The sequence below is a fragment of the Thermobia domestica genome, chromosome 5 (assembly GCF_964235325.1).
Source record: "Thermobia domestica chromosome 5, izTheDome1.hap1.1, whole genome shotgun sequence".
Taxonomy (NCBI): Eukaryota; Metazoa; Arthropoda; class Insecta; order Zygentoma; family Lepismatidae; genus Thermobia; species Thermobia domestica.
The window spans coordinates 13,066,427-13,093,586 of record NC_137458.1 but is presented as its reverse complement, the minus strand read 5'-3'; the positions used below and the strand labels follow the sequence as shown (position 1 = coordinate 13,093,586).

Here is a 27,160-nt window from a genome sequence, read left to right as displayed (position 1 = left end):
GTTGATACGAAAATGTGGCTTCTAAAGGGTTATTATAGATAAATAGGGGCACGGTGGCTTCAATGGTAGAGCGCTTGCCTCTGCAGCGTGGGATTCCAGACTTTATTCCGGAAGTTAGTGTCCGTGGGTTTTTCTCTGACACTTCCGTTTCTTCCCACATTAGCATTCCACTATATCTTCCATCATCATTCACTTGCTATAATCATCGTCTCTCTTAGTCTAAAGGGCATAATTGATTGATGTTAAACTGAAAGATTTTATTTCATTTCATTTTTATAGATGAATAACCCCTTGGTAGTATGCAACACAACTGCCAGTTTTGTAACTAAACTCTTTCGCGTGGTGTACACGTCGCGTTAATACTTACTTAAATGGAGCTACTTTGTTTATTTCCGAAAATGAGTTATGCAACGTATCATTGATACTGATTTGGTAGCCTAAATATCTTACCAGTTTCCGAAAGTTCTACAGTCGTTTTTCTTATACAGGTTACATAAAGCAAATTTGCAGGCAAGAAAGCAATATTACGTTAAACAGAGAGAGACAAAAGTCACATTCTTGGTTTTCCGTTTAAAAAGCTAGAATACAAGTTATGATCGCAATGAACTCCTATTCTACGTGTAAGTCTAGAAAAGCAGCAAAAGTCAATTTTTGCGAGAATTTTCTCTTTATTAGGATGCTGCAGTTGGACATATACTATTACAGCGTTAGTATGTGTGTATGCCGGTTACTTCACACGATAACTTTTGAATGAAAGCGAAGTTTTCAATTCTGTTACTGTTTTAATTCTGTTTTTCAGTTCGCGTAGCGATGACTTTAACGTTCTACTCATATCCCGTTTAAAATCCATAACATTCCCTAACTTCTATGCAACCTGCACAGTAGCAAAACAAACTGGTTGCCTGTAATACAAGGATAAGTAGCTTTTTTTATTGGAATTAACTCGGCTGAATTCATTATTGCAGTCAATCCGTTAAAACATTTCATGGGTAACGGTGGCTATCTTATCCGTTTAAAATTCCTAACATTCCCTAGCTTCTATGCAACCTGTACAACAGCAAAGAAATTTTGGTTGCCTATAAAACAAGGATAAATAGCTTTTATTAATGCAAAATTCTGCTTCGAGTATCTCATACATAGAGTATGTAATCAAGTGGTTCTCTGTACTATTCCTAGCAGAGTTTATTTACTGTTACATTTTATGAATGTTAAAACATATTTCCTTTCTCCATATGTATTCGATATAAATACTGTAAAACTTTATAGGCCTATGCTTCTGCATAAAATATAACTTCAGGCCCAATATACTTTGATTAACTGAAGTGTTGACTTACACTTAAGTTATTAATGATAATTCCGTGTAAAAACTTTCGATGGCTCAGAGTTTGAGCGTTCACTAGTGGTGCGAAGGTCATTGGCATGATCGCATGTTGTATGAGCTTATGATGAATCAACATCTTGACTGGATTTTGGTATGAGGTTATCCCTTCTCCTCCCGAATTCTCATAGCACAAACTCCTTTATAAAATAATTCAAAATAATTCACCTTTATTAGTCATCTGTCTTCTTTAGCGTAGATGGAATAAACCAGTGACTATACTAGCTTTAATTTCTTGATTAGAGGGGGCGTGGAATGGAGGAGGAGAAAAAAATTTGAAAATAATATTTGTATCCTGAAAAGTGTAGTGTTCTATTACAACTTATCTTGGAGGGTAAATGTATCCACGAGGGGCCATCTTCCTCCTTTGATTTTCTTCATTCCTTTACATTAAATATTTCCATCCAATTTCTAAGCCTAAGGATTACATTTTCAGTATAACAGTCGTTAATGCTGCAAGTATTTTTACCTAACTCCCTGAACAGATAAAATTAATATAGGGATAAATCTAATCAAAAAGAAAATGTGGGAAAAATGAAAATAAAATGAAATCTTTAAGCTTAATGTCCTACGATTATGCCATTAGGCTAAGGGAGACGGTGACTAAAACAAATGAATGGTGATGGAAGAGTTGGTGGAATGAGAAAGTGGGAGGAAACGACAGTACCACTGAGAAAGCCGGTACAATCTGGACCGGGATCCGGGATTGTCTGAGGGGGTGCACCAGTAACTACCAAAATAATAAATCATACTGAAACTCTTCAAAGTTACATATGAAATATTCTTCGGGTCGCAAGTGTTATGCAGGAAAAAAAAATGTTCTCTCTTCCTGGCTCCTGTTTTTTCCCCTCTTGACAAATGTCATAGGAAAGAGGTGGGCAATGGCGATCACCTAAGAAAAATGAGTTATTACGTAGTTTCATTTGCAAAATATATTGAAACAAATTTGTAAATATATACTCTAATCCTTCTACAATAGGTGTGTAAAATAAAAAGAGGAACATTCTTTCAGTTCGGGAACGCGGTGGAAAGAACTCAAATTGCTACTTTGGTCGCCATTCCTATCACATGTTAGTAGTGGCGATCACAGTACAAGCTTAATAAACACACATAGTTTCATAGGCAGTTCAAGTTTTCTTTTCCTACACTGCACCGGCGTTCACTCACTCTTTCGGGCAAATGGTCATGAATTATTATGTTTGTTTCTAACGAATTGTTATACTTCGCAATTTCATGACAGGTTAAGCGACGATTGACAATACTAAGCTGTACAATGCGCTAAATGTTAGCAGGAATGCTGTTGGTTGTGATCAACCACGATCAGAATTATCAATGACACACTACGGCCATCTTTCAAGCGCTTTTCTCAATTCAAATGTCTTACTGTGGCTGATTGGCTCATCACCACCTTGTGACTGAAATCTTTTGTAGATTCTAGCTAGTTTTATGTCACTTAAAATTGCTTTCACTTAAAATTTCATTACCACACATTGTCCCATGTACACATTCCTCAACTGTTGACTGCCATCTTGAACAACGGTCTCCGGACAGACGCACGAAATTAACGCACCCTACTGGTAAAAGCACACAGTTGCCAATTCCTACTGTATGGACTACCTCCACACTAGGATTCGATTTTAATTTTTTTAAAAAAGTCCCGGATTGACTCTCTTAATTTTTCTGAATACATAAATTCAAAATTTTAATTTTGAACTTATTGTTTCAATATGTAATTATTTCTTCTGTTAATTTCAGGTGTTGGAAAATACCCAATCAGCAGTGGCTCATTTTCATTCTGCTACTAGTGGTGGGGGAAGGAAAGGTAAGTACTGTAAATGTAACAATCCGATCTAAATTTAGTTGCTCAGTACGTTCTGTCAAATATTATCATCTTTTCTTTGTTATTTGTTTTTAACAAATTTCGAAATCTGCGGGGCCCATATACACTGAAATTGTTAACAATCAATAATAATAATAATAATAATAATAATAATAATAATAATAATAATAATAATAATAATAATAATAATAATAATAATAATAATAATAATAATAGAATTGTAAAGAAGGAAATCAGAGTGTACCTTTAAATGTACCATCCCAATTGACTTTTCTACGAAAGATGCTGGCTAAAAGCGTCCTCTTCTCTTCTATCTGTTTTAAAAATCTTTGTTAATTGCTCTCTCCAAACATTTTATCTTCTCCATCTTCCTGTAAAACCACATTTCGAAGCTCTCTAAATATTTCTTCTCTAACTTCCATAATGTCCAAGTCTCTGAACCATACAGTCCAAAGTTCAGGATGTCAAAGGAGGAAGGGGCAATACTTCGGAAAATGGTAGTATGGATGATTCTAAGCTAAAAAGTTCATATGAACATAGGTCCTAATTTCAACGGTTTGAAAACTACAGGTTGTGAACCATTTTTTACTTTATATTGCGTATTTCCCACCCTGTAGTTATTCTACAGAGGTGGTACATAGCTGATTTGAAAGGTGAGGGAATGGTCTTTCCAACAATATGCAATATGTGTCAGTGGTCTCTTTGGAAGAGAAGTTAATTAGTGATATTTTTAAATCAGCGTTGCCATCCGATGTCTTTAAATAACCTTATCTTTCTCAAATTTCACTCAATAGCTTCCCTTCCAAAGATAACATTGCCACATGCTGCATACCGTTGGAAAGATCACTCCATAACCTTTCAATTTCGCTATGTCTTATCTCTGCAAAATAGTTACACGGTGAACAATACGCAACGAAATTAGAAATGATTCACAACCTGTAGTTCTCAAACCGTTGAGATTAGGACCTATGTTCATATGAACTTTTTTGCTTAGTCACCCATATTACCATTACCCAAAATATTGCCTTTTCCTCCTGGGACACCCTGTATATAACATTTGACTAATTTCTTCCTTACAGTCCAATATTAAGGCTGCCAGTTAAGAGTGACCTTTTTTTGTTGAATGCTTCTTGGCTAGGGCAATTCTTGACCTCATCTCTTTGGTGCAGTAAGCGTCTCTTGTCAAAATACTTCCCATTATTTGAAATGATCGACCCCTTCAAGTTCTATTTGTTCTACTCTGACCCGTAAGGGCGCATTTCCACGTGATATTCTCATGACTTTCGATTTTTTGATGATGATTTCCACTTCATATAGTTTTCCAGTGTCAATCATCTCCTGCAGTTCTTCGATTGTAGTTATAATAACCATACCATCTGTATACCTGATCGTGTTGATGATCTCTCCAATCTTGAAATCTCCAATTTCCATTAATACTTCCTTCATTCAACATTCACTGTAAATGTTGAATAAGTGGGGCGACACACTATATTAATGGGATACACGAAAGTAAAATTATTACAAATTTATTTTTAGTATAAGGTTAGCACTTTATCTCTTGAGTAGATTAATAGATACCTTATTTATTTGTCCTGGTCCGATGTTCAATTCCCTTCGTATCACACAGTATTTTCTAAGAACAAATTTCGTCATAGATAGTCTAAAATGTTACAAAATTTACCATACTTATACAATTAAATTTTGTGGTCCCAGTTCGATTAAAATTACTTTAATAATCACCAAAAGTTATCACGATAATTATTTCAATAAATGAAACTATTTTTGCTTCTTTTAAACTTGGTATTTCCTTAATACTTATCATGCATTTCGCAGGGATTAAAAATACACTTCTATCATTTATGTCTTCCTCACTTATTAGATCTTTAACACAGGGGGGTGCACATGCACCCGAGCTTCAATTGTTTATGCACTTTTCCCGTTGTGCGTAAATTTGTACAATGCAAGCGCCTAAATACAATAAAAAATAGGCTAAAATATGTTAAATGCATTTATTTGTTAATTTCAAGCGTAATTATAAAGCATAAGCATATTGTTACATAAGTATTCAACTATTTTCATACGGGGTACACCTGCACTCCTCCTTGGTTCTTAACGTAACTTGATAGCCTTGGTGTTACGAAGGTTAAACATGTCTGGACACAATATTTGTTATCATAAGGTACGGACGTGTTATCCTCGTTGCCCTACTAATCGTTGCAAATTATGCGAATATTTAAATCAATATAAATAAGTAAATATTGGATGATAGTTAGTTAGCTAATGTAAGTGAGTAATTTAGATCTATTCGTTCTAAATATGACAATATTTATTTATGTATTTTAAAAGGATTAATTAATTAACATACAGAACAGTTTAATAAAACTGGTAATATACCGTAGTTTTTTAATTTATAAATTAATATTACATTACCAAAGTATAGGAACAGAAAGTACAAATTATATTAAATTTAACCGCAAACGAACTACAGTGTTGAATTTAACACCAGAGCAGTAACAAAATTATAAATTACTTTAGCTACTTGATACTAAGTAAAAGAATAATTGAAATGTATAATATGTTACAAAATAAGGCATTACTCGAGAAGATATTTCTACTAGATTTTGACACATTCCTTACATTTCCAGGTTAGACTACAACCTTCTATTTCTTTTAGCAGAGCATGCACTAAATAAGGAGGTCCATTACTACTTTCAGATTGACTTCAAGAGGGCTTAGTATAAATACTGTGTTGACGTATGCCATAAAAACTACAGTGCATAAAACACAAACCAACTTATGCTAGGTGGTCCTAGAAAGCACCATCACTATCTAAACGAGTCAGAGCAAGAGCGCAGCGGGAGGGGGGGGGTCCGAGCGGAAGCGACGAGCTGCGTTCGTAGGCATTAGAAGTGTTAGCGACGGGGAGTATACTTATAAACTAGGATAGTGGAAGAGCACACTTACACATATAATACTTCCACTATGACTCAAAATTCATTTTAATATGCTGAGCAGTGACAGTAATTACTTATATTCACAGTCTCATTCCTTCACGAAAAATGTTTCACACCGTATTTTACCTATAAATTTTCTATTTGGTAGAGCCATCTGCTGAACCACAAGGTAACACTGTTATAATTTAACAATTCCAAAGAAGTATCTCTATCTCAATGTGAGAGTTTCCAGTATCACTGGATTGCCAATAGGTATGCAAATAATTTTAAAATGTCGTTTAATACTTTGGTTAAGTGGACAACAGACTCACTTCATTTTATGTGGTTACAAATCAAAATGTTGCACTTTGGTCCCCCAATCTCCACACTATAATGTTCAATAGTGTCCATGAAAGGATGGCCTTTTTCATTTTAGTAGTGCTTTTCCTATTTTTAGTCTATCTCTGGTTAGATTTCTACACACTTCCGTGTCATAGTTACGTAAAAAAATAATAATTTGTCAAGGCGAACCTCTATACTTAGACTTTTGAAATGAAATGAAATCTTTGAGTTTAACGTCCCACGGTTATGTCTTTCAGGTTAAGGGAGACGGATGATAAGGAACTGAATTAAGATGGGGAGGGGGCGGTGGCTCAGTGGTAGAGCGTTCACCTCCGGTGCTTGCGGTCCTGGTTCGATCCCAGCTCGCGCCGTGTGGACTTTGTGGTGGACAAACACCGTGCTCGTGTGTTTTCTCGGGGTTCTCCCGTTTCCACTCACTTTCTTCATTTCACTCACCTCTCATCATCACCGTCTCCTTTAGCCTAACCGGCATAAAGGTGGGACGTAAAACTCAAAAATTTCATTTCATTTTCATTTTGAATTAAGATGGAATAATTTGTGGAATGAGAAAGTGGGAGTACCACGAGAAAACCCACGGGCACGATGTTGCCCACCACAAACTTACTCGGCAGGGGATCGAACCAGGGACCCCACTCACCATAGGTAAGCGCTCTACCACTGAGCCACAGTGCCCCTCAGACTTCTAATCGTGTGCGAACATATTAAACATAGAATACAAAATATATTATTTTATCTTTCTTTGAAATCTTTGAAATCTGAGTTTTACGTCCCACGGTTATGCCTGGTAGGCTAAAGGAGACGGTGATTATGAGAAATGAGTGAAAATGGTGGAATGAAGAAAGTAGGAGGAAACGGGAGAACCCCGAGAAAACCCACGAGCACGGTGTTTGTCCACCACAAGGTCCACACAGCGCGAACTGGGATCGAACCAGGGACCCCAAGCACCGGAGGTGAACGCTCTACCACTGAACCACCGCACCCCCTATTTTATCTTTCTGTATGGCTGGTGATCATATTATGTGTTTTAATAAATATGCATTTTTTTTACTTGGTGAAATAATGAAATCTTTGAGTTTTACGTCCCGCGGTTATGCCGGTTAGGCTAAAGGAGACGGTGATTATGAGAAATGGGTGAAATGGTGGAATGAAGAAAGTGGGAGGAAACGGGAGAACCCCGAGAAAACCCACGGGCACGGTGTTTGTCCACCACAAAGTCCACACGTTTTTACTTGGTGAATTACACCACAACAGAGAATTTTCAGTGCTGAGGTAATTGTTGAATGAAAATGAATTAATTTTTTAGTTTAACGTCCTACGATTATACCCTTTAGGCTAAGGCAGAGGATAATTAAAGCAAGTGAATGATGATGAAAGAATTGGCGGAATGGGAAAGTAGGAGGAAACATGAATACCTCAAGAACAACCACGCACACGATGGTGACCACAACAAATTCACTTAGTCGGGGATCGACCTAGAGACCCAACACATCAGAGACAATCGCCCTTCCACCCAGCCTGGTGCTCATCGAGGCAATTATCTATCCTACAATAATACAGGAATATACAAGTAATGAACTTCGCTCTATGAAACAAAAAAATAATGGCTTTTGGTGGCAATGAGCTGCCTACTTATCACTCAAAAGAACGTATACCATATGGTTGGGTATAACAACCTCGTTTCCTTTCCGTAATCTGTAACACCAAGCAAGCAGATTTCGATCTGTTTTTTCTAAAATAACAAATACGCTACATTAGTACTTAAAACTTTTACAAGATATAGCCAATTACTAAAACACCCTACAAAAGATAACACAGTACATTTAGATAAAATAGAAAACCCTAATTAAAATAATGAATACGAAAAAAAAGATCTTCTTCACACGAGAGAGGGTAAAAACGTAAGTAAAATTTCCCTTTTCTTCGTTCATTTCTGCTAATGCAAGTGTGAATTTTCTTTTACCGTACTTGTTCTTCCCTTTAAAAAAGAAGAAAAAATAGTCTCAAGAATTCCCAAGAAAGAAGGGATTTGCTGAAATGAATCCCCCATTCCTCTCCCCTGCTTCGTAACCAACCCCCCACCTAAATCCCACATTGTTTTAATTCGTCTCAAGACGCATAGTTCTCACTCCTGTCCCCTTTTAGAAGTAAGGTTTTTTTTTATCACACCCCTCAAATAATCCTCTCTCATCGGAGACCAAATTCTTACGAATACCCGTTATATATATATATATATATATATATATATATATATATATATATATATATATATATATATATATATATATATATATATTCATTCTTTTCCTTACACTCCTTCATTTTGCAAAGTAATTTTCAGATTAAAGTCTCCTTGCTTCATTCATTTCTTTCTTATTCTTATTTCTCCTCTCTTTATTTCTTTCTTTCTTTTCTCTTACAGTTTGGGTAAGAGAAAGTGTCTTTTTGTCTCAAAGCAAAGCATTTTTTAAAATCATTTTTTCATCCCTTTTCGTTCACTTTATTTTTCCGTTTCCTATGCGGCCGGCTTGGCTTTTCTATCCTTTTTTTAACACACATACACACGCACACACACACACACACGCACACACACGCACACACACACACACACACACACACACACACACACACACACAATGAGACTGGTGCACTTCCGCTGGAACAATTTCTTCTAAAAGAACAGCGATTCTCTCACTGGAACGATAGGAACCGAGTCTCTAAAAGGAATTGGATTGACTCAGCGTGATTGACGGATTCATTCCATGGTTTTGGTTTGCGGACTGGACTCACGGTTGTCAGAACGACTCCATTTGATGGATTGTAGGCTACTGGTGGCGGTCGATCGAACGCAAAGGTTCAGAACGAAAATTCACTGGACTGGGCATGTTATTGTAAAATTCTACTTAGGTAGAGCAAATTATACTCCGGTAAAGTTTTCTCCTACTACAAGTTTTATAAAAACAAAAAAACTTCCTTTTATAAACAGTGTGATACAAAATCGCTATAATGTAAAAATCTTACAATAACTAGGTAAAAGAAATGTGTTCTAATGCCCAAACAGCCTAAGGAACGATCTCCACAGACTTTCGAGCAACATAAGTGGGGCTGATTTGGGATCGTCAATGCTCCGTGCAAGCAGAGAGGGGTTAGTAAGCCACAAAGCTCAAGGCAAACTGGGTGGCTGAGGTTAAGAATCCCACAAAGTTCTGAGCATACTAAGTGGGCAGGATAGGAGGCCTAGAGCTCCGAGCAAGCTAAAGACTTTGTGTTAGGTTCCTCTCAAAGCTCCAGGAAAGCTAAAGGCTTTTCCTTTCAAAGCTCCAGGCAACCTGAGAGAGTGCATTTCACCAAGTCAAAGACATACTAGATTGGCGGTCCCCTTGGTTTAAAACTGGTCCTGTGTAGCCGTGGCGCTGATGGTCCTGCTTCGTCACATGACTAGTGACGTCACTGGTGTTCCTGCCATTGTAGTAGTTTTAAGTGGGACGCACATTGTGTTGTTTGTAAATATAAGCACATGTTGGTTGTTTGTAAACAGAGCCTTGTACGGGATATTACATAATAGATGTTGTTGCACACGAGATCAACTCTTGTCTAACGCATAGTCCAAACTATATTGAATTATTTGTTTGTTTGTTTTTAGCACCGGCGCTATATAAAACGGGCCCAAAATCCGAATATCAGTAGTGCGTTCATATTTAAAATCTCTCACACCTCGAATCGAACACGGGGCCACGTGTACAGAAGGCAGCGCGCTAGTTAAGGGATTTAGATTATCAAAAACTCTTGTATATATTTACTTTGTGTGTCCGCGTGTCCGTACGGGAGACACAAAATTTTAACAATTAGCCTAATTGATGGATCGTCATCAATGTTGCCAGGATAAAAACGATCAAGAGTTATGACTCGAGTTTGTTGATGGAGGTAATCCATCCACCGGGAGTGGCATAAATCAACCATTTCCGGTTTTAACGTTCACTATAGAGCAAGAACGGTAATAGATAGCGAGAAGCGGTCCCCTGCAATGAATGAAGCTTTTCAATGACACATTCTATCTCGAACCTTAACTCTTTGCTGAAACCGGAAATAATAGTCATCCAGTACAACTTCCGGATTCAATATTAATTTACATAGAACAGAAAACGATAAAAGATGTCGAAAAATGATTTCCCATTGATTTAGCGTTCTAAGTTTATGAGTCATATTACCTCTTCAGCTTCTATTCAAACCGGAAGTGATAGAAATTAACCACTTCCTGTTTTACATTGATCGTTATAATGTAAAAAACGATAATAAATAACGAGAAGCAGTTTTTTGCAGTCAAGTGAACATAGGAAGAAAATACCCAATCTTCACTCTAATCTCTCCTAAAACAGGAGATGGTATAAAACTACAACCACTTCCGGTTTCAATATTGATATAAAATATTATACTATACAAACCAAACTTTTTCACGTGGCGTACAAGTGACCCTGCTACCTGCTTTAAATATTTGCTCTAACCGGGACAAATGCTTTCATATTCTATCTGATCCACTACGATAGAGATAAACATAGAAACGTCGAAGACAGTTAAAAATTTCTATGTTCTTCAGAGGACTCAAGGTCATGATAGATTATGCTCAATTATCCGAAAACACGAACGCCCAAGAGCACTCGGCTATTGCCACCAGCAGTCACTAAACCAGCAGAGAAGACACTTATCCCTATAGAAACATAGTATGGTTATAGTCACATGTTTCTGGACTGAATCAAACTATTTCAAAGAAAATAAAATATCCAAATAGCAAGCTTACTTATTTACAAAGGGAGTTCTCTGATGGGGTACCGCATGGGCTCATGGAAACCAGTTTGAAGTCTTGATCACATGCTACGTGCTGCCGTAATTTAGGTCAGTTTACTTAAAATCATTGTGTATTGGCTTCTCTGATAAGGAAGTTTACTTTTAGTATCCTATAAAGTGGTTCTTAATGCAGAAGTTACATTAGTGTGGGGTACATACACCTTAGGAGGGCGTACTTACGTATTATGGGTATAAATATGCGTTCAGAGTTAGGCGATTAAGAGAATTGTGCGACAAAACACGAACCAACATGTGCTAGGTAGCCACTAAAATTAAGAATTGCATATACCTAATCGAACCAGAGCAGAAGCGCTGCATATGACCCATTGGAAAAATGGGGATGCCTACGTAGGGAGCAGGCGTGTCAGCGATGGTGTGTAACCTTTCGCACAAAGATAGTGGAAAAATACTACATTGATATCTATGTCTTTCATGTCCCACACATTTGGGAGACTTTTATAGTTAGAGATTAGCTTTAGACTTTGACCCGAGAGTGGTATAATGATTTACATGAGCTTCTATACAAAACTTTGTTTTCTTCCGGAAGTAGGAACAGGTTAAAACTTGGTCAGGAAGCCTCTGCTCATCGAACTGAAAGTCCGTCATATTGAATTCAAAATGAAAATTAAATCTTTCAGTTTTACGTCCCACGATTAAGCCGGCTAGGCTAAAGGAGGCGGTGATGATGAGAAATGAATTGAATAGTGGAATGAATAAAGTGGGAGGAACCCCGAGAAAACTTCACACTTTGCGCGAGCTGGGATTGAGCCAGGGACAAAACATACCAGAGGTGAACGCTCTACCACTGAGCCACCGTGGCCCATATTGAATTCAAGATGGCAGCGACACACTCACTTCTGGTAACCACCCAAAGTTCTCCTGACAGATGTAAGAGAACCAGATTTACTACTAACATGGAACCTTAGAATATGTCTTTGCCTTTGGAGAATCAAAGGGTTCAGCCCATCGAAATGAATCGTTTCTTGTAAGTGAACTGAAAAAGATCGGTTCCGGGAAATGAACGACAGAGACTTTTCTTCAGTAACACACTTACTCACACACGCACACACACACACACACACACACACACACACACACACACACACACACACACACACACACACACACACACACACACACACACAAACTTCCTCTCTCTTTCGTGACATATATAAAAGAGAAATGTCAACCGTGCTGTCCAAGAAATACTTCCACAGAAGAAGAAGCGAGCGGATATCTGCAAATGAGTTTTTTCTTTTACCTTTCTTCAACGGATTTTTTTCCTGGAAAAAATACGCAGTAGGAAGCTAAGAACAGGTCTTTTTCTTTTCATTTTTTGTTCCTCCAAATTACGAAGTCTTTTAATAATAAGTTTGTCCCTTTTAAGAAGACTAGACGAAAACCGTTCCTTTTTTTGCATTTCCAATAAAAAAGGGGAGCTTTTCATATGTAAAAAAGAGAAAAACATTCCAATTGGATTTTCCATCACACCAAAATGAGATAACCGAATCTCCATTGTCTTTTTTCTTTTATTCTTAACGTGTATGTCGAATGAAAGAGAAGACAATGCACCAATTGTGTGGAAAAAGAATGGCGAATGAGCTGTATTTTTCTGATAATCTATTTTGTTGCTACGTTCAACGTTTTTAGCAGGAGATATACAGGGTAGCTCATAAATCAGCTAAATTACATTTATAATTTGGAGGTATACCCTACTTACCCGACAGTAAGACTTTTGTTTCCTCAAATACGCAGAGAAATCTAGGAAGATGATTTTAAATTTACTGAACGTTAAAGTTCACACCCATTGATGTTTTGATTTTAAATATCCTGTACGTTAAATTATACACTTATTGTTTTTTTTATTTTAAATTTACTGAACATTAAATTATAAGTTCATTTTTCTTTTGATTTTAAATTTACTGTACGTTAAATTATACATTCATTATTGTTCTAATTTTAAATTTACTGAACATTAAAGTTTACACCCATTGTTGTTTTGATTTTAGATTTACTGAACGTTATATTATAAATTCATTGTTGTTTTGATTTAAATTTACTGAATGCTAAATGATACACCCATTGCTGTTTTGATTTTAAATTTACTGAACGTTAAATTATACATCCCTTGTTGTTTTGATTTTAAATTTACTGAACGTTAAATTGTACACTCATTGTTGTTTTGATTTTAAATTTACTGAACGTTAAATTATACACCAGTTTTTATTTTTATTTCAAATTTACTGAACTTTAAATTATACACCCATTGTTGTTTTAATTTTACAGACGTGTTCAAATTATTAGACTTAACATTCTGTTTCTGAATAGTTTACTCTTCTTTCAATATTACGTGAGGAAATACGCTCGAACTTAGTCCAAATTACTACATTGTAACTCTGACCTAATTTCTAGTGGGTGTGGCATATACTTTTCAATATCAATAAAACAAATGCGTACATAACATTCAAACATAATTACTGTAAAGTGTGTATATCCAAATTGGAAACAAAAAATGAAATGCAATGCCTACAAGAAAATTATCTCTCACTCAAAGATCAATACTTCTTGTGAAATACCTTATTTTTTATTAAGTCTTTTATCCTATATGTACGAGTTTAGCACGTTTTGCCTTCAAGTCAGCATACCACAAACTGTGTTTGATACTACAAACTGTTGATCTCCTTGACCAATTGAAGTTCGGTTCTAATGTGCTTCTTCTCTAGCTTTTCTTTCATCAAGAAAAGCTAGAACTTGTAGGTATTGGTCGCGCTCCATTTTCCTCTCTACTATATAGTCTTCCAGGCCCGAAGACAAAGATCACACCCCAGACCATGACTGAAGTAGGGTTTATTAAAGACATTCCAGCTTGAATTTCTCCCAGGTCAACGTCGCACATATTGTGAACATTCATCAGACACAAAGATACATGATTCATCACTGAAACACACTATTCTCCAATCGTCAGCAGTCCAATATTCTACGCCTCGTGCCCATTCGAGGCGCTTCTTTGCCATGATTGTAGTAGACTAATTTTTGTTTTCTTTCTTGACCGTGTGCTTTTATTCCCTCGGCACAAAGAATCCTTCGAGCACTTTCAGGCCAAATGTCTGCGCCATACTTAGCCATTTTTATCTTAAGTCTCTTAGAAGTTGCACTTCTGTTTCCCAGAGCCAATATTTTTAGTTTTCTGATACCTCTTAGCGATAGCTTTAATTTTCGCCCACACTTCCCAACCCTATTTTGGCTCTTGTTCATTTCAACAGAGATTCTACTCAAAAATTTTGGTTCTATCCGAACTCTACTAGCAATGTATTGCCGTGTATATCTTATTTCCACTAGAAGTATTTTGTTAACTTCCATTTTACGCGGAGAAAGGTCTTTTGCTTTTCTCATTATGCTGCAATTATAGGGCTACACAGAATAAAAGATTGATGCACGGAAAAGCGTCACGATCATTTTAAACTGACCCATTCGAATTGTTGAACGCTATCAATGTCGTTAACTTGTTACGACAGCAACCACAACATTTTAGACTGATTCTTGTTCATAGGAACTACAATAGCTATCTCAATTGAAACACCATTTTCAGAATTTCCCCCCTCACTAATACCATCTGCTGTTCAACGGTGATATCACAACTTCAACTGTACAGTAAACAAATGCTGCATTGGTGGTTTAACCATTAAATTAAATGTTCTAAAACTCTGAAATTAGGTTTCTACATCAATTTTGCATTTTTCGAACGTGAGTCTAATTTGAACACGTCTGTAAATTTACGGAACGTTAAATTATACACCTATTGTTGTGTTGATTTTAAATTTACTGAACGTTAAATTTTATACCCGTTGTTGTTGTGTTTCTAAATTTATTGAACTTTAAAGTTTACACAAATTGTTACTTTGATTTTAAATTTACTGAACGTTAAATTATGCACCCATTGTTGTTTTGAATTTAAATTTACTAGATGTTATTTTTTTGGACCAGATTATAAGTTATTTATTAAAATTAAAATAAGTCGTAACAGTTTCAATAACATAACGTTATCTTCATCAGATGTTACCTAGCAGAAATGTCTTTATAACATTAAATTAATAGTTGTATAATTTCAATTGTTTCTTTTTATAATTTTAAATATTTAATATGTAACAATCAGGTGTTGTTATAATTTAGTTTCATTTTAAAATTTTAGTATAGCTACTTTTTTATAATCATTATTATTTTCATTTTTCTCTTTATTATTATAATAATAATATTATTATTATTTTAATAAATTATTCCAAATTTATTGCTCCCACTGTTAATTATACTCCCATTGTTGTTTTGATTTAAAATTTCCTGTACGTTAAATTATACACTCATTGTTGTTTTGATTTTAAGTTTACTGAGCGTTAAATTATACACCCATTGTTGTTTTGATTTTAAATTTCCTGTACGTTAAATTTATACATTCATTGTTCTTTTGATTTTAAATTAACTGAGCGTTAAATTATACACCCATTGTTGTGTTTATTTTAAATTTACTGAACGGTAAATTTTATACCCATTATTGTTTTGTTTTTAAATTTATTGAACGTTAAAAGCTACACCCATTGTTATTTTGATTTTAAATTTACTGAACGTTTAATTATACACCCATTGTTGTTTTGATTTTAAATTTACTGAACGTTTAATTATACACCCATTGTTGTTTTGACTTTAAATTTACTGAACGTTTAATTATACACCCATTGTTGTTTTGATTTTAAATTTACTAAATGTTAAATTATACACCCATTGCTGTTTTGATTTTAAATTTCCTGTACGTTAAATTATACACTCGTTGTTGTTTTGATTTTAAATTAACTGAGCGTTAAATTATGGACCCATTGTTGTTTTGATTTTAAATTTCCTGTACGTTAAATTATACACTCATTGTTGTTTTGATTTTAAATTTACTGACGTTTAATTATACACCCATTGTTGTTTTGATTTTAAATTTCCTGTACGTTAAATTATACACAAATTGTTGTTTAGATTTTAAATTAACTGAGCGTTAAATTATACACTCATTGTTGTCTTGATTTTAAATTTACTAAACGTTAAATTATACGATGAAAAAAATTGTTTCATGAGCAAGCTTGCAAACCATACAATAATTTATTGCGATATACTATGATTTAAGCCTTAAATCTATATACGATAATGTTATTGCGATCATAGGTGAATATACGATAATTTTAGAACGAAAACTTATTTGCAGTTTTTGAATGTGCAAGCAAATTGCAGATGTCCATTAAATAATTATAAAATACACACACTAAGGTTTTAATAGCAATTTCAGCTAAAATAAATTAAGAACAAATTGGCAAATGACAACCCTGCATCCACTCTTTAAATTCAATTATATTAACAGACAGGGGTTTAAATATTGTTGTTGTTTAGGGTAATTTTAATAAGGATTTTCAAAAAATGGTGATTATAGTGACGCTGATTTGGAGTTCGAAATTGAAGATTATTAAAGAACTTTATTATATATTACTTTAATACTTCTATTTAGTAGTATTATATTTGCTAATACAATTATACGATACGACATACATCATCACGTACATAACGAATATACGATAGCTTTTTGTAATATACAATGATTTTAAATACAAAAATCATTGTTCTTTGAGATTAACAACTGTGATTGATCTTGATTGGCAGTTACGTGTCTGGGCGTGGTGAGCGTACGTACACAAGCCTTGCTAAGCCGAATCGTGAGTTCAACGTGCAACAAAGAGCGAACATAAAATTTTCTGCGCGTCTGGATAAAATTGCTTCAAAAATTTATTAAATGTTGCAACAAATGAATGGGGTCACTCGTTTATCTGATGCGTATGTATTTGCATGGCACAGGCGTTTCAGGAAGGGACAAAAGTCAATGAAGACGATGAACATCCGGGTGCAGCAAGGACACTTAAAACACAGGAATCGGTGGAGAAAGTGAGGACACTGATTACTGAAGACCAAAAAGGCAATACTGCGAATCCTTGCTGAGGACTTGTACACTCATGTCCAAAATTATTGCCGCATGTCTATAAATATGTTGTTGTAGGAATATAATTTGATAACAAATTCGTCCGGTATTTCTTATGATGTTAGTATGTGTATAATCGGTAAAGACATGTATGTGGCAAATTTCATGTCAAAAGAGCAGTAGCAACATTTTGTTTTACTCGTTCTATTTTTCGTATTTATAATTCTTTTCGTATGATATTTATCACAAATATACATTTCCCGATTAAATACATAGTATCAGTATTAAAAGTACCCTGCAAAATCAGTATCAAATTATATTCTTACAAGAAGAGAGTTATAGATATGCGACAATCATTTTGGACATGAGTGTACGTGAATAAAGGAACAGTGCGGCAATTAATAACCCACGATATCAACATGAGGAAGGTCTATGCCCGTTTCGTGCCTTATTCCTTAGCAAATGATCTCCAAAAGGATAGGGTTGATCACTGCAAAGAACTGATTGCTACTGCCAATAGGGACTCTAACTTTATCCTGAATAGCGTTACTGGGGATGAAACACGTGCATTTCAATATGATCCGTCTACAAAACGGTAAAGTGCAAAGTGGAAGTGTCCTAACTCTCCGCAAGCCAAAAAATTGTGCCAGTCAGAACCCAAAATCAACCTTTTACTAATTAATTTTTGTAATAGTACGGGCACTGTGCATAAGAAACTTGTGCACTGTATAGAATTCATTTTTTTAATAATGCAGTTTCATTTCCGTCAATAGATGTGTGAGCCAGAGAAGATAACGTTTTCTCTTGGGCCAGTAACATCAATTAAAGTGTGTTAAGAAGGTGAGTATCAGATTTTTTTTTTAATTTTATAGTTTTATTTATTGATTTATTATCATCAATATATAAGAATGCGGTGAGATATAAGGTGATGGTAGTAATGAAGTACTGTTCACATATCATAAGGTCATATGATCTTAGCTGAGACGAGGATATTAATTTTCTGCTCTGGAGATACTCAGAGCAGGTTGAGACAATGGTAGCCCTGTTCGTGAGAACAAAGGAATACAAGAATGAAATTATGTGCAATAGATGTGCGCGACGATGTGGGTTGTAGTGAGGAGTGGCCTTATTAGGATCATGGAGTGCAAGAAGACGATCGACTGGTGAATATGCGTAACGTGACACAGCTGAAGTCTAATCTAATAGGTCATGAAGACTTAGGTGAGAAGTGTTGATACCAAGGATATTATAAAATAGAGGATCTGCCCTTACAACAAAACCTTGAAACCATACGTCACAGTTTTGCCACCTCCACTCTGCCCACTCCGCCCAATAAGATCACAATGTTTTGAGCCAACATTCATGGCGGAAAAGAAAGTAGCTAATCAGACGATGGCGAAAACGAGAGTAGCCAATCAGACGTGCTGATGCTCGGTTGTTTTTTGGCTTCATTGATTTAATAGGATGAAGATACATATGGGCAGATACTCTATTTTATAACATCCTTGGTTGATACGGTGTTAAACGTAGCGACAGCGGAGACGGTAGAGAAGTTGTAAAAGAGTAGGGATAGATGTACGGAGATAGGTTTCTTGTGTTGGAGTTCGTAGGCAAAGCAAGGCACAAGACATAACGTTCGAGAACCTATAATCTGTCATAGAACTTTGGCGGATCAAATAACTAAGGGTATATCCATGAGTACGAGCAGGACGAACAACGACCTTGTACGTATAAAGTATGAGTTTTCTACTCAGATCCCAGTTGGTTCCTCCTAAACCGCTCAACAAATTCGTTCTTCGGCGTGATTCTTCACAAATTCATATTAGCTTCTAAATTCGAGAGATGAGCTTTCCAACTGAGGTGTTTATCACAAGTGACGCCAAGATATTTAACACTATTTGGAAACAAAATTGTGAGCCTAGGATTGAGAGATGTTATCGTTCAGGATTTCGTGTTGGACAACATTTGTTGCACTTGAGGCCAAACAAAGTCATTTAAGTTTTAGATGGATTTAGTTTCAGACTCCTTTTGAGGAACCAACTGACAAATTTATCAATTTATCAATTTAAAGGTTACGTTTATACAATCTACCGACGAACAAAGAGGAAGTACGTGGTATCGTTTGCAAACTGTAAAAAATACATTGGTGGTGGAGGTTGGGGATTATCAGCTACGTATAAAATATAGAGTAGAGGAGACAAAACAGAGCCTTGTGGAACTCCGGTTTTCAATAGAAAGTGGTAGGACTGTGCTTGATTATTTTGTATAAATGTTGAGCGGTGTTGAAGAAAATTAGCAGTAAGTTAGTATTAAAATGCAGAGTAATTTGAAGAGAAGCCCGTGGTGCCAAACAATATCAAGTGCACGCTCAATACCAAATGAAAGTACAACAGAAATTTGGCTCGGGGTAAAAATGAAAATGTAAATATAGACATAAATAGGTGAGTGCCATATGCATATTAAAGATGTCGTATGCAGCTTTTGTGACCTAAGAGAGAGAGTAGAATCACATGGGAATGGAAAGACATTTTGGAGGACTAAAGTAATGAATTGTAAAACATATTTCACAGATTGAGGTGGAAGTAATGATATTTGAGGTCCTGTAGAACATTGGCTGATGTGTAAGAGACCTAAATATGTAGTGAAAGGACAGTTTCTGATTTGTCACGCAGATTTAAGGTTGATTTGGAGGGTTGATTTAAGAGCGTGCAATTTTTGATTTTGTGAGGTCCTTTGCAATGAGGCCAGATTGATCGAAGAGAAGAGTATATTTGTTAGTTGGACGTGAATTTGTAGGTAAGACAATTTTCGCAACGCAAAGAGAGAGGCGGTGGTGTTTCGAGATGGTTCAACTCTATGCGATATATATATATATATATATATATACTTCATTTTGATGTAAGTCACCTATCAGAGTCTTATCGTCAGTAAGCAATCGAACCATGTATATGCAAGGCCATAGCATTTTTAATCCGAAGAGCACGATTAGGATGTATGATGTCAGCTTTAAGTTCATACAATATTTATTGTTCTGTAATTGTAGGATCAATGCTACGGATCACTAGTGACAGTAATGCCCAACCTCCACCAGTATATACAATTACAGTACTGTCAGTAGTGATCCGTAGCATTGTTCCGTAGCACCATTACTGTCAGTAGTGATCCGTAGCATTGTTCTGTAATTGTAGGATCAATGCTACGGATTGTTATTGTAGGATCAATGCTACGGATCACTACTGACAGTAATGGTGCTCACTTAGGCAGAGGTGGTGTTTTCTAATTAGAAGACTTCAAAAATTGAACATTGGTATTAGTATCAAACATTGTTGGGCCGACTTTATACATAATATGTTGGTAGAGATTGGAATTGGTTGTTTTGAGAATGATGCTGTTTGGTGTTTTCACTAATTGGTGTAAATCTAAGCGAGGTATCGCATGAGTTTTAAGTAAAAATATTTTACGTTATGTAATGAAGGATCAAGCTGAGTGAATAACATGGAAATGATACCAGAGTTTGAGGCTGAAACGTCCATGGAATTGATGAGGTGCTAGCAGGTGACTCAAATTGGTTTTAAAGTTACAATATTGATTTTCAATTTTACTTTCTACGTCCACACTATTTTGGCAATTTTAATTGAATCCCTTGTGCTCTGAACGCAACAAATAATTTTATTTTCTTCAAAATCATGAAATCCAGTTCTCTACTTAGAGCTCCTATATATTCATATTCAAAAATTAAAAACAAGTAATACTTTTTAATCATTTATTTTTGCATTTAAAAAAATTCAATTATTAGATACAGAAACTCTAATTTATATCGCGTAGTCAAATGGCACTGACTTTAATGATGAAAACATATGGTGTATTATCTAAAATTAAATTTTACCTTGACTGGAATTTTCTGTCTTGTTTTGTGCACAAATACAAATTGTAAGATAGGAACGCCGACACAAATAAAAGTTAAAACAAATTTTCGGAATGCATTGCCATCTCGTGAGTTTTTGCTCCAATACCCTTTCCCAAGAGTTTAGATATGTGACTTTACTTGTTCTGTGTGGTGCATAATATGGAACAAAAGAAAGTGCTTTTCTCTGGTTATACTATATACAGTTCGCTTCGTGTAGCTCAGCTGCCTTTGATGTACTGTATATATGTGTATGGAAGCATTTCAGAGTGTTAGTGTGTTTGTTATGTACAGTAGAAACAAATAATATAAAAGAAAGTGCATACAGGCCCTTATCCAGGGGTGGTCTAGGTGGGCCGCCTAAAATTTTCATGGTAGAGTGACAAATTAACTGTAATAGGGTTGCATCGGGCCCCCCTAACTTCAGCCCCCCACCCTACATTTTGGGCTGGCTGCAGGCCTGAGTGCATGAAATGTAAGTAAGCATAGATTGGTTTGAGTACCAGCATGTCATAGTTTGACATTTAAATGTCAATAGTGTTTCTAGTTCCAAGACGTTAATATTCTATGTATTTTCTAATCTTTTACCTCTTTTATATAAACAATTTGTGGAAGTTGTTGAAATTAAAAAATGAAAAATATATAGACAAAGGTGTGGATAGACAAAGCATAGGAATGGGGATAGACAAAACTGTTCATTGGATGTTGACCATTTGCTAAACAAATAGACAGATTGCCATTCGATTAATATGGATCAGCAAGCTTGAAAATATATCGAGTGCAATCGGCAAGTGTGAACCACGCCATGTCATTCGATTACTCGAGGCCGAAGGACGCAATACATGTGCATATTAGTTATCGAATAATTAAAGAACTTAAGAAAGACTTACCGTCGTAAACGACTAGAATATTCAAATGTAGAAATCTGTAGCGGCACACAACCTTGATGAATGTGTCAGTGATGTAATTTGTCAAAGGCGTATATTATGATCTCTTGGAATTCGAGAAAACTTAGCAGCTGCCTGAATATATCGAAGTACATCATACACTTCACACTTGGCTATTCTTCGATTGCACTAGATATGTTTTCGCGCTCGCTATTATAATGATCGAATGACAGTCTGTCTGTTGGTGTAGTGGATGGGTAATATCCAATGAACAGCATTGTTCTATCCCCGTTTCGTTATCTCCCGTAGTTCTCAACTGGTGGGTTAACGGAGGTTAAACAAGAAGCCCTCGTATGAATACATATAAAAATAAACTTAAAAAGAAAGCATGTGAAAGGCAAGAACGAAATTTCCGATTTTGCAGTTTCAGTGGAAGAAGGTGAGAATGACTCAAGGGCGGGGACCAGAGCAATGTTTGGATGGATGAACTCAGATCGATCTCTATTTTTCTGATAGTGTTTAAGTTGGTTATCTTTTTATTAATCAAAGTTTAAGTTGTCTAACTTTTTATCATTCAAAGTTTAAGTTACTTTATTTTATTATTCAAAGTTTAAGTTATTTAACTTTTTATTATTCAAGGTTTTAGTTGGTAAACTTTTTATTATTAATATTGTGTGTATTATGTCCTTATGCAACACCGAAAGGACCTGCTACTAACATGGAATCCGAACATTGACCGGGGCTGGGATCCGGTGACACAGACTATCATACAACCATCACTCAAAGAATAGGTCGTTCTTCACCCCATTATATCTCTCCTCGAAACAAGCTGTATTCCAGGACCGCGTAACCAGTTCCAGCACCACTTCGCTAAGATTTCATATAATTTGATTTGTAGTGTTCCTTTTAGCAGCGTGGCTATATGAATCGTGAACATACAGTTTTTAACGTCGGACTCGAAGTGGAAATGGTGTTGCGCTTTCTGAGTGGTAAAGCGTTCACCTTTTGTGCATGGGTTCTTGCTTCGATCCCATCTCGCGCCAAGTGGACTTCGTGTTGTGCTTCGTTTTTCTCGGAATTCTCCCGTTTCCTCCCATTTTCTTCATTCCACCACTTCATTCATTTCCCATCATCGCCATCTCCTTTAGCCTAGCCGGCATAAGCGTGGGACGTAAGACTTAAAGTTTTCATTTCGAATCACATGAGCTCCGGCTGGGAATCGAACCCGGGCCTCCTACACTAAAAAGAGCATACACTAACCGCTTAACCCCAAGGTAACTTCCCAATTCAGTAAAACTGAAAGACCAACTATTTCTTCGCACGAGCATTTTTTTTTTTTAAGTTTTAGAACTGGAAATTTTGAAAGTCTGAGTTAAAATGTGTTCAAGCCTCGCTAAAATAAAGTAAGAACGAATTGGCAAGTGGCAACCTTGCATTCACTCTTTAAATTCTATTATATTAACGATCGGGTTTAAATATTGTTGTTGTTTAGGGTAATTTGACTTTGACTTAAAAACACGCCAGATAGCCATGGGCAGAATTATCAAGCTCCCTTTTCCCATATTCTCTTTTTTTCTTTCCTAAAAATGAGGGCTTTTATGTCCGAGTTTTATATAAAAAAAAATCAGAACAAGATTATTTATTGCATTGACAAAAAATCGTTATCCAGACAGCGGTGTATTTTAGAAAGATAAGGAAACTTTATATTTACTATGGAAATCAGTGTGGAGCATACGTAATCCATATGCTACACACTTTTCCAGCTTAGATGTTACATTATGCCGTTACAGGATCTCTGACATCTAACAGTCTTCTGTATATTACATACATATACAGTAAGTATGTTACATACGCCAGCTATATGTTACATACGTCCATTTGTATGTGAGATCGTGACCGCCTATATACAGGTCTTTCGTTCGTACGGAAAGTACGTTTACTCGATAAGTTTATAAAATGTATTTTTCCAGTTATACGTTTGCTGTCAAAGTTTAAAGTGCAAAAACTACAGGATATACATATGTAACCTACGTTTTTACTTGCGTCAAACACGTTTTTTCTCAGTGTGAGGGCCATGGTGATTTAGTGGTAGAGTGCTCACCTCTGGGGCTTGGGATCCCTGGTTCAATCCTTTGTAGTGGACAAACACCGCGTGCATGGGTTTTCTACGAGTTTTCACTTTCTTTGTTCCCCATTATCATTCTTCTCATCATTACTGTCTCGACAATCGTGGGACGTTAAACTAAGTAAAAAAAGTTATTTATTACAAATAATTTCCTAAGTGAGCTTGCGCAATTGCCGAACATAATCAAACGTTCGCCGACTAGTGGTCTTGTGTTTTGAGGTTGTTACTGCTGTGACGTCACAAGACCGTTTGTTTTATCTTCTGAGTTCAGCTCTTTGCATAGAGTTCAGTGTCATCGTGTTGAGGGATAAATCCCACGGCGTAGGGATTTTTGGGTTGATGAAGATATTAAAGATTGGGAGAAATTAATGAACCATTATCCCTAAAGCAGTACCCTAGTAGCAAGAAAGCTTTCGGCCAGTTGGCGCCTGGTTGGCTTTTGGCTTTCTACACTGGCCGTTCATTGGCTATTGATTTGACTTGACTTGTAAAACGCTTGCGTCAAGCTTGAATGGTACACTAAAAGCAAGGTTGCCCCCATTTAACTTCGTTACTGGAATCCAGCTTGCGGCATGCTTGCATTTATTCAATTAAGATGGATAGAAGCCTGGCCTACTTGCAATTCAAGCTTACTGCAAGCTGTTTGCAAGGTGTCTCTGCTACTAGGGTAGGATTTATCTTTATGAACCTTTGATATAATGATTTAGAATGTAAAATAAAAAGAATAGATCAATCGGACCTACTGAAGAAAATTGGATCTATTGAAAATGGAAATGAAATGAAATCTTTGAGTCTTACGTCCCACGCTTATGCAGTGTGGACTAAAGGAGACGGTAATGATGAGAAATGATTGTACTGGTGGAATAAAGAAAATGGAAGGAAACCGGAGAACTCTGAGAAAATCCACACACACGATGTTTGTTTACCGCAAAGCCCACTTGGTGCGAGCTGGGATCGAACCATGAACCCCAATCAATTGAAACATTTCTTGGTTATTAGCAGGAGCAGATGGAGCATCAAAGAATAAACACTAAAATAGTAATTTTGTTTTTCTACAGGCATATTTTTTATTGAGCTAGTAAATTTGTAATGTAGTGGCGTATAAATACATTTAATATTTGTATAATTCCCTTCTTAGATTAATTTGTTTCAAATATCAATGCCTTAACACTTGAAATAAGGTATCCTTCTTTTTTAGTTGCATGAACTTCGGTAACCCTAGTAAAAGGTGGAACAGTTTCGGACAAATCAGGGCGGTTGGTTATCTTGAAAAAGTAATAAAAAAAAGTTATAGAAAAAATTCTAAAACAGATTGCTACATTCTAATACGTAATTGGACACTGAAAAACCTATCCATTTACACCTCATGTGTTATACCGTCAATTTGACACGTTCAGTTTGTGTATGTGAGTGCTAGTATATTGTGGGCGTAGCAGTGCGGAGTACATTTCCGAAATTAACAGTATAGCCTCTTCTGGGTTTTCCAGTGAAAGATTAGCCTCTGTATTTCATGTGCTTTAACCATTAAGTAAAAAAAAGAAACGCATAACATGAGTTGAAAATAATTGATGAGGAAAACTCAGCCACTTGTGCCGCCCCCTTTTTCCGTTTCTCTTCCACCCCCCACCCCATCTTTCCGTGATTGTATCATGTTTCGGGAAATGTAGATGGATGCCTCAGCCACTTAAATTAATCACCCGGAAATAGATTAAAAGGAGTACAATGAATAACCCAAGAGAGCCAGCATTAATTTTCAGACTTCAATTTGGCTTTTGCAAGAGAAGGAGAAATTAGTTATAAGAGTGCGGCGCTAGGTGGCTCTGCTTCACAATGTATAACATTTTTCTTGTTTTAGAGTAAGAAATACAAGAAACTATGTTTCTACTGGTTACTATAATTAGAAGAGACATAATATATTAAGCCTTAAATTCACAACTCACTATATAACTTGGAAACTTTCACACATAAATACACACGCACATCTATACATGAAATGGTACAGTTAAAGTGTATGGGGACCAATATTTAGAAAGTATTTAGTAGAGCTTATTTCACTTATGGAATCTAATTATGTAAAAGTAGTTTAGTCAGAGTTTGAAAATATAAAGAAAAAAATACATTTACCAAACTGCCATAATATTTCAAAGTCTACTGAAGCATAATTATCATTACGTCATTATTCATGGCGTAGAGGAAGAAATTTGTCTGGCTTTTCAAATTAATACATGTTTATATATTTAATAACTATCCATCTCTACGACTTATGGAGCCCAGAGGTTCAATGCCGCATTCAGAAAAGCCCTCCATTGATTTTTGTCCTTAACCAACTGGATCCAGTTTCTACTTTGCATTCCTATTTCTGCGAGATCCATCTTAATATTGTTCTCCCATCTGCGCCTAGGTCTTCCTAATGGTCGTTTCCCGATTGGAATTCCAGTTAAAACTTTCAAAGCGTTCCTACTTTCTTCCATTTAGACTACATGATCTGCCCACCTGAGCCTCTTAGATTTGATGACCCTAACAATGTTTGGTAAACAATATAAACTATGCAGTTCATCGTTATGAAGTTTCACCATTCTCCATTCCGGTTCCTCTTGGATTTGAATATTCGTACCAGGATTTTATTCTCAAATACCTTTAGTCTGCAACGAATTTTACACGAACTTTAGATGAATTTTTGAAAACGATGACACACGTTTTCGATTAATCACAATTAGAAATTTGTGTGCCAGAGTTCTCTTACTTTGAACTCAAACGAATTCTCACAAGTTGTTTCTATGTAAAGAATAGGCAGATTGAATATAATAGAAATTCTTCTTTTTCCCCCATTAGAAGCTGAAATGTCGAAATATATATTCTCTTATTTTTAATTAAGAGTTTAAATACCGAA

The 27,160-nt window shown here is 35.9% G+C and overlaps 1 protein-coding gene across 1 annotated transcript in view; it reads left to right on the top strand.

The window, feature by feature from the left end:
- The window catches only part of LOC145685721 (uncharacterized), a 1,054,280-nt gene that overhangs the window by 264,314 nt on the left and 762,806 nt on the right, over window positions 1–27,160 (top strand). The window contains exon 2 of the mRNA XM_081758209.1: window positions 3,134–3,200. The gene's annotated coding sequence lies outside the window, so the exon portion shown is untranslated. The remainder of the gene's footprint in view (window positions 1–3,133; window positions 3,201–27,160) is intronic.